At 38.4% G+C, this 8071-nt stretch overlaps 1 long non-coding RNA gene across 1 annotated transcript in view; it reads right to left on the bottom strand.

Annotated features, from left to right (window-relative positions):
* Positions 1-8071, bottom strand: part of LOC118477990 — a 73206-nt gene that overhangs the window by 30191 nt on the left and 34944 nt on the right. Inside the window, exon 2 of the long non-coding RNA XR_004858731.1 lies at positions 7041-7083. This is a non-coding gene — a long non-coding RNA (uncharacterized LOC118477990). The remainder of the gene's footprint in view (positions 1-7040; positions 7084-8071) is intronic.

The raw sequence follows: 8071 nt of genomic DNA, 5'->3' as shown, positions 1-8071 counted from the left end.
GGGGGGGGTAACAGATTGTCAGCAGAAACCCTTCCCATGAGAATTCAGGATCTACCATCAACAGTAATAATAATATTAATATGGTATTTATCTATCCGCTAAAACAGACCATTATGTCCGATTTGTAGATCAGTTCTATGCAGACCTGTGCATTTTTTCCCTTACACTAACGTCTTGTATTTACGTGTAAAGTACTAGATCTATTACAATACCGCACTGTGCACCGTTTAGAACCTTCTAGGGATGAGGCGCTATATAAATTCAAATTTATCATTATGCCAATTATTATTATTATCATTGTTGTTGTTGTTGTTATAATTATTACTATAATTATCATAATTATAATTATGTTTATCTTTAACAGTTTTGTTGCTGCTGCTGCTGCTGTTGCTGTTGTTATTGCTGTTGTAACTGTTGTAGCACTTTTTATATTTCTAATTAGCATGTCTAGTTTATGTTATAAAATAAGTCCATTGTTTAGCCTCTCCTGACACCATCTTCAACCTGTTACACATACAACCCAAAACCTGCGTCCGTGGAGTAGCGGTTTGGCAGATACCACTACATCTATTCAGATGCAAGTTTCTTTAAGTGCAAAACACACAGACACAGACACAGACACATACACACACACACACACACACACACACACACACACACACATACATACCACGGCGCACCGGCAGTGGAATTTTACTTGGAGGAACTATTAATATATAGTTACTCCAAGGAATTTTAGATGCCGCGGGGGGTTCCCCGTCGGGCGCCTTATCGCGTCGGGGTCACTGGGGTCAGCTCCTTGTCGCCGTTCTGTCTGGGCCGACTTAATTTTTGGTACTTTTCAACGTACAATTTAAGGTGTGCCCTTGTATTTATGGTAATTCTCATTTAGTGCACCCAAAGCATCCATTTCTGCTCTTGAGACTCAAAAAAGAACGGACGTTGTAACTTGTCTGGTTATTTCGTTAGACGCGCTGTAATCGGCAATGCTAAATTGTAATTTTTTTTGGACTAGCGTGAATGAAAAAAAAATCAATATTAAAAAAAGGCCTCGTCAAAATCTGTCGAACTTTTGGAACATGAACGACATAGCATTGGTGCAGATACTCAGAAAAGATGGTATCTGCGCATATAATAGAAAGCTGTAATTTTACAACTTTATCCATCCGGCTCACAATTCGCTATGAAATACAACTTTTTATACCATACTTGGAGCTGTTTTAGCATTGCACTTCCGGTAAAATATATCCTTATATTTCACGTGTAAAATATAGGCTGGCTAAGCTGAAATCTCACACGTGAAATATAAAAATTTGCATAAATTACTCCGCGCACTAGATCTATATTCGCCTTCTACTTCTATCCCTCTGTGTAGGCTAAGCAAAGTAGCCTAGATCTACATCTAATCTAGATCTAGTAAAAACTTAAAAACTTCGCAGCAAAGCGCGCTCACCATGGGCAACCAAACACTTCTCCCAGTCTTGCTGTCCCTTAGAGTATAGTCGAGTATAGGTTCTTTCTACGTTGCTCTTAATTTTGTTTCAAATAGAGTCAAATGATGGGTACATGAACCGGGATTACGCCAGGGTGCTGTTATGTTCGGTTCATTTCTCGAATAAAATAAGCAAAGGGTGGACAGTAGATCTAAATACATGTACATTTTAATTAGATCTATCAAACAAAATGATAGATCTACAGCACAACTAAATAAATAGCACCACTTTGGCACTTAAAATTAGTGGTGCAATTGATCGATCAAATTTTTCGATTAACCGAGCAAGATTCTTGGTCGAGTAAATCGACCAAAGTGGTTTCTTGACCGAGCAAGACATCAATCAAACGCCAAAATTAATTGTCGCTATCAAACAAACGCGAAACCCATATTTTGTCATTGCATCGTTTTGAAAACCAGCAAACTTCAAACTTTTAACAAAATGCAATAAGCATTTACGATTTCATAAAATGTATGTTTATCATGATAGTAGAATCTGTTTTAATTATCCAGTATAAAAACCTGTATCATTTTCAGTTTTTGACGGTTGTGTTTTTGTGTTCGCCATTTAGGCTTTCCCGAGGATGGTGCTCCTGGGTAACACTCAAACAGGCAATCAGATATATGAAACTTACTCGAACAAACATCAATCAAACGCCAAAACTGATTGTCACTATCAAACAAACGCGAAACGTAATATTTATCTTTGCCTCATTTTTAGATACGGCAAACTTCTAGCTTTAAAAAGAGTGAAATAACAGTTATAATTCTGTAAGATATATTTTTAATATAATAGTAGAACTGGGAGCTCATTATTCAGTACAAAAGCTAGTATCCTTTTCAATTGTTGACGGTCGCGGTTTTGTGTTCGTTTAGGCTTTTGGGATAATGGTGCTCCTGGCTCCTGGGTAAACCTCAAACTGGCAATGATGAAATTTGTTCGAACAAACAGCAATCAAACGCTAAAATTACTTGTTGCTGACAAACAAATGCCAAACATATTTTAAAGTCATATTATTAGTCAAAATAGAATAAAGTCGTATATTCTAATTAGGAAATAGCTGCCCAAGAGTATATTTACTATCAGATACACAATTGGGAATCTTGTTGAATGTCAAACCCAGCAGCCACTCTTTATTTTTAGACTGTCGCGGTTTTTTAACTGCACTGAGGGTAAAAGACATTGAAATGGCTGTGCTCCTGGAAAACCAACAACTTGGCAAATGTCTCGCGCCACCAGCACGAAAGCGAGACAAGTGTGTCAACTTATCAATATTCATAACGGAACATTTTATTTTTAGATCTAGCCAGGTTTAATATGAGGGTCTTTTCGTTGATAAGCGTATGCGCGAGCTTTTCGAGCTAGGTCGCTCTCTTCCAAAAGCATCTTTGGTACCATTTTCTAAATGATTTACTGACAGTACAGCAACAACAATATAAAAACGTATTAAAACCCGTAAACCCAGGCCCCTCCAACATGCCAGCAGCAGAATCGTAGGCTTACTAGATCTACGTCTGGCCCTACATGACCTTGAAACGCATCGTCTGTAGGCTAGATCTAGTGTTGTTGTTGTTCTCACTTTGTCCGATCAGCTGATTTATATCATGCAAACCAGTGACCCACTGGCATCTATACAAACCAAGTCTTTATTTCAGTTCCTCTTCATTTCTCTCTGCTCTCATTCTGACCTCTTAAGCCAGAATATTTCGTCCGATCTAGGCTTGTTCACATTCTCAATCTTAGTAATTTGGATGCTTTCCTCTTTTTACTTAATTTCAACGCTTCCACTTTGATCTGCAACTTGTTATTCTGTATTACTGTGCTGATTTTTGTTTCTATGCCTAGATCTTTACTTTTCTTGAAAAACACATTTAATAAATACCAGCACAATGAATTAGCCTAACCTATTAATAAAATATGCTCGATCTGGGCTGGAAACTGAGCGAAGAAACAAAAAAAAGGAGGTAAGATTGAAGAATAGGCCTACCGGACCAGCGGATTCGGACAACTTTTGCCTATATCTATGTCTCGACAACCTTAGGAATTCATGATTTTCCCCAGTTTTTATCCACTTTTAATCCCTCTCACACAGGTAGGCCTAGCTTAGAACCCCCCCCCCCCCCCCCCCATTCTCTCGCAATAATACGAGTGGTCCAGTATTCTTCAATTTTCCCGAAAGGAGCAATCAAAATACATGTTAAACAAATTAACTAACTTTGCACGCATCTTCTCGATCTATTTGACTCTTATTTTTATACCGCGCGAAGCGACGAAGACCAAAAGCTAGGCTATTTTTAGATCCAGACATCAGCTGAAAAATGCGTGCTTACAGCGCAGCTGCGATGACTTTTGACCCCTGCTCGATCTAGATTTCCTGGTCGAGAAAATTTTTTTCGGTCAATTTCATCGGTTAACCGAACAATTTTGCATTTAACCGATCATTACTCGACCAAGATTTTTCTCTTACTCGCACACCACTACTTAAAATCTAGACCTAGACCCTAGGTCACCCTAGGTCTAGAGGCCGATATCAGCTTGAATAAATGAAATGATCATGAAAAATTTACGGAGGTTTAAAAATGTTGTAGTCACTTTATCAAACAGTAAAAAAAGCCACTGTTTAGATCACTTGCGTTGCCTTTTGAATTTACGTTTACATTAATTCTATCACTACATATACTAAATGGTCAACTATGTAAATGAAAGAAGATTAAACTTTAAAACAATATGTAACTGATAAATTTGATATTAGTCAATATACGAGTATAACACTCTTGGAAAATTACTTTTTTTGGAAATAATAAAAGTTACTTCCCTTGTTATTCTGATATTCTTACCTCCCCTTAAGAAATCCGGAATATCGGAAATCGACAGACAAAAACTAGATTTCTAACTACATATTTAGAATTACCACATCAATATCCAAGTAGCTTGACAACTTGTGTTGTTAAAAAAGCCTTTTTTTTCCTCTTTGACCAATTTAAAGCAATGCATTAAATCTAAGATCTAGATATAGATCTAGAGAATAGAATCTAACTCTTTACCTTTGGTTTGTTTTGGTTACGAAGTTTGAAATCAAAATCAAAGTCATCTCTATTCTAACAAAAACATGCTAGATTTATATTAATGCAGTTTCTTTCAACTTTTGAATCGTACACTTTCTGATTACTTTGCTTATATTTACGTTATGATAGTTTTGTTTGGGGTTTGTTTCGCGGAGGGAGACATACGGATAGCACAACTTGTAAACTAGCGTGGCTAAAAGTAAAGGAAAACAATCCAGATTTTCCCCAATTCTCAATCTGACTTCGACGGGCATGAAAATGTTGTTTTCATGTGAGACTCTAGAATGGACCCTCTTGTCCAATTGACGGGCCCTTTGAACAATGTTAGTACGGACGTATTTCACCAGCTGATGTCAGTATGGTATAAACAATTTATTACACTCGTTGTGGTGTTAGACATGATTTATCCTACTTGTGAAATTGCAAGTTGTAATCACTCGTTGAAACTCGTGATTACAACTTGGCAATTTCACTCGTAGGATAAATCATGATCTTTCACCACAACGAGTGTAATAATTATTTATGTGTCTAATATAATCGGGAATATTCGCATATTTTCTCAAACATGTATAAAAGCTACCATGAAGTTTCTCTATGAAAAGTACAAATCTATTTTAGTGCTAGAATACATCTTCAATGTAGATCTAATACACGAACAGTATCTGTTACACTCCAGAAATTCCTTACTTTTCTTAAAACGCTAAGTTTAGGTTTTGTAAGTTGACTGAATAATAGGGATGACTTCTTTTAATTGGGTTATAAGAATAATTTCCAGCTTTCCGGGGACACTGAATCAGCACCAGACTTTTCCAGCTTTATTTTTCGTTTCTATAGCCATTTGCAATAACTGACAATGTGACTGATTTCTTTACATTCATAACTGTGTCCGCGCATATTTCCGAAACAAAAACTAAGAATGAATGTGTCATTATTTTTATTCCATACAAGAAGTTTATCTCTACCCATGTATTTACACGGTTTTGTGGGGTTTTTTAATCGCTTAGTTTCTATATTATATCTTTTTAGTTGTACGCAGGCCGCCAGAGACACAGCGTGATTCATGAACAAACGCAGAGTAACTTTCTCTTGTTTAATAGTAAAAATAAGAGCGAACGCTGATCGTCTTTAGTTAAAAAATGCAGGTGCACCTTTCTTCTCTTATTACTTCACTATTTCTACTCGCGCAGATTTAAGATTTCTCATGGTAAAAGACATGATATTCGTAGTCAGTTTAACACAGATTTTGGAGATATCTGTTGTGCTTTTTTAAATTAACAAACATTTATTCATAAGTTTGTAACTAAAATACGACAAATTGCGTACTCTACAAAAACTTGTCTAGAACATAAACTAAGTCACAGAAATTAACCATTCTAACGCAGAATAAATCTCAAGACATTGAGCTTTTAGTACATCCGCGTAATGGGTTGCTATGTGGGATGGGGAAGAAGTTATATCGTTTTAAACATAGTCAAAAATGCGAACTTCCTAACCGACACCGACAAAGCCGCTTCAGGGCTCATTAACCCCGTGACCCCGAGCCGGGGAGCTCCAGCGGGCTGCTGAGTCACGCTAACTATAGGTAACAGAATCGGGCGAAAAGTGACGCCGTGATACATACATACATACAGACACACACACACACACACACATATCATCATTATCATTGCCCTTTTTACCCTGGGTCAGGATATAGGCCACGAATAAACACTTTCCACCTTTCCCTATCCTGGACGAGTTGCTTGATGTCGTTCCATGTCATTCTCACTTTTTTGTACATCCATTTCCGAGACTCTTCTCCAGGTTCCATGTGGTCTTCCCCTTGACACACACCCACACAGTTCATAATAGTACACACGCTTATATTCTTTTAAGTAAAGTATAGAAACCGTGCGTTACATGTACATGCACGTGTTCCAAAAAAGCACTTAAAGGAAAGTACAGAAACCCAACCTACGGATACATAATATTACATATTATACCAAGAGTGCTCATTTTATGGACAGTATCCCATTACGGGACAGGATTTCGAGACGCTATAGAAAGAAGCTAAGAAATCTTACTGACAACACTCGATAGCCAAGGATAAAACCAGAAATGTAAAAATCTGTTTTATAACTCACCTTTTTAGACAGTATAATACAGTAATAATAATACGTATGTACAAGGTCTTTTCAACATTCGGTCCAACAATGGATGTAAAATTTTGAGAAAGATTTCAAGGAGAGGGAGATATCCGCACAAACATATAGCTGAACAGACAACGTAGAAAGTAGTAAGAACAGATACCACCTCATAAAATTGAGTAATCTACACTCCCATGGCCTGCAGAAGTGTTAAGCCACCAGCAATGTTGTTGTGCCCCCAAAACAGGAGATAAAATAAAACTGCTGAACTCTCGAAAGGAGCAAATAAATGCAGTTTTACACATAGCAAGAATCGTTCCCCCAATAGTCTAGACCAAAAACACATACTAACTCACCACATGGAATTGGGCTCTTAAAGGTGTCTTTGTCCGGAGGAATCTGAAAGGAAGAAGACAAAAAAAAAATACAAATAAGTCATTGCAAATTATTATGTAAGAATTTTTGAGTGACCGACATGACAAAAGGAGTAAATCCAATCTTCGTTTTACAGAATTTGTTAAATGGAAAATGAGATAGGGACACACAACTGGCACATAGTCACGACCATCCCCCACACATAGACACGACCATACCCGGCATAGACACGACCATTCCAGGCACATAGACACGACTATCCCCGACACACAGACACGACCATACCCGGCACATAGCAACGGCCATACCTGGCACATATCAACGACCATTCCTAGCACATAGCAGACACGGCCATTTTTGACACATAAAAACGACCATACCTGACATATAGACACTGCCATTCCCGGCACATAAAAACGACCGTTCCTGGCACATAGCAGATACGACCATTCTTGGCACATGGACACGACCATAATATCTGGCACACAGCAGATACGATCATAGTCGGGATATAGACAGGACCATCCCAAGTACTGAGATTTGTAAATAATCTTCATCCTATAAATCTCCATTCATTAACCACACCACAAAAGACGCATTGGTCGTCACACGTCACAAAGACACGTTTTGCTAATCTTGGCCGCTACCATGTCGTGTGACAAGGACGTGAGCGCAGGGGAACTGGTGGGTTGAAAAAGAGGGGCGGGGGTGGTGGTCTTAGTGGATCGGATAAGAACACCCTGGAGGGGGCGGAGGGGTAGGGGTGAGAAGCCTGGGGGCTGGGGAAGCCGAGACGGGAGGGAGGATAAGGAGTTATTCAACTAATTAAGTGTTTCCTTTCCTGAATCGTGCAAGTAAAGAGCCGATGTGGTGTTGTTCCAGATGCACACATGCCTAGAACAAGTCAGTGGAACTGAAATGGTAAATGTGTGTGTGTGTTTGTGTGTGTGTGTGTGTGTGTGTGTGTGTGTGTGTGTGTGTGTGTGTGTGTGTGTGTGTGTGTGTGTGCTTG

Source organism: Aplysia californica, unplaced genomic scaffold (genome assembly GCF_000002075.1).
Source record: "Aplysia californica isolate F4 #8 unplaced genomic scaffold, AplCal3.0 scaffold00324, whole genome shotgun sequence".
NCBI lineage: Eukaryota > Metazoa > Mollusca > Gastropoda > Aplysiida > Aplysiidae > Aplysia > Aplysia californica.
The sequence above is the reverse complement of the archived record's forward strand: the minus strand, read 5'-3'. Positions and strand labels throughout refer to the sequence as shown.